Source organism: Eurypyga helias, unplaced genomic scaffold (assembly GCF_000690775.1).
Source record: "Eurypyga helias isolate BGI_N326 unplaced genomic scaffold, ASM69077v1 scaffold37926, whole genome shotgun sequence".
Taxonomy (NCBI): domain Eukaryota; kingdom Metazoa; phylum Chordata; class Aves; order Eurypygiformes; family Eurypygidae; genus Eurypyga; species Eurypyga helias.
This window is the reverse complement of record NW_010255361.1, coordinates 26,276-27,861: the sequence shown is the minus strand read 5'-3', so window position 1 is coordinate 27,861 and position 1,586 is coordinate 26,276.

Here is a 1,586-nt window from a genome sequence, read left to right as displayed (position 1 = left end):
ATTCTATGATTCTATAACTGAAGTACTCAATACTTTATTTCATGATTGAAATAATAGTTATCAATGCAAAAAGGCTACGAAAAATCAACAATCTGCAATATAGGACTCATTTTCATTTTAAACGTGAAGTATCAGTGCCACAACCTTTCCATATTTTCTTCTGGAAAGGGAGGCAATTGCTTCATACTGGGAAATGAATCCTTGCTTATTCAGTTTTTAACAAGCAGCAGAGTTTTATCTTCAAATTAATAGTTAAAACCAAACAGCATCTCATTCTTTAAATCAGTTAAACATATTTGCAGACATTAACTTGATGGATGCCCAGAAATTGGAGCATTCATTGCCATGGGGTAACAGAAGCCACAGTGAAGTCATACTCAGAGATGTCACTTGGCTCAGGATAACAAAGTGCTTTCTGTAATGCGGTTTGAGCCAGGCAGTAAGACATCCTTGCTGCGACAAGATTTGGGTGATGTAGATGCATCCGACCAGCTCTACAGACAATGTCAGGTGAGTGGTCACTGGCAACAGGAGGGGAATGTGGATGCTCTTTCCTAACGCTAGTCCTTTTACTGATGCGAGTAGGAATCTCCCTCACAGCCCCAGCAGTTTTGCCCCACCAGAGAATTCCCCCATGCTGCAGAGACATCAGTCCCCCTGATATACCCCAGAGGTCTTGCTATCCTGGTACTAAACTAAATTGGCTTCTGGTTCCCTGACTGTTTTTCATGCAGTAAGGAGAATCTGCCACCCCTAATTGAATTATTTTTAATCATGTACTATAACAAAGGTAATATTATCACAAAGAGGTATTGGGGCAAATCATTAGGTATTTTGTCTGCTGGAACTAATATTTTTGCTTCCTGTCTAACAGAAGTATGATCTGATGCTCCTAGAACAAGCTGGCTACAAAGTTGCCCTTAGTACCAAACAGAACATGCCATTTTTCATAGGTACCTTCCCTATTCTGGGACTTGCTCAACTTTTCTCTACAAGACAAAATAAATTTTCCAGAGTTTGCTGATCTTGCAGTCTATGGGGACAGCTCGCATTTATACAGCACGCTTCACTTACTCAGACAGAAGCAGCATTCAGAAATACCCACAAGTGACAGTCATAAAAAACAGCCCCAAGGTGGGCAAGGCTCTGCCGATCAAATGTACAACCTCCTCCAAACACAAATGGCTAAGAAGGTAGCTGCTGTGGAATGGGTTAAATACTTACATTAAGATCAAACATATAATTTAATTTAAATTAACTGAATTAGTAGAAATAGTGTATTAAAAACCCTCTGAGTGACTTGTAGGAAGGCCTCATAGGTTGTTTTGTGCTTATTGGCAATAATAATCAGATGCCCTGGTTGATTGGCACATTTGGTTTTTATTGCTCTTTCTGAGTCTTCCACTTCCTCTCCTTTTTTTTTTGGCAATCCTGCACATAACCAGAGCTTTGCATTTATGCACTCTGCAGTATATACTGCAAGGCAGGCATGTACTATTAACGTCTTCTCCATCGGCTGTGTTATCTGGCTCCTTGAACAGGACAACGGGGTACAGGACATCTAGTCTTTTTCTCCTTTCTTCCAG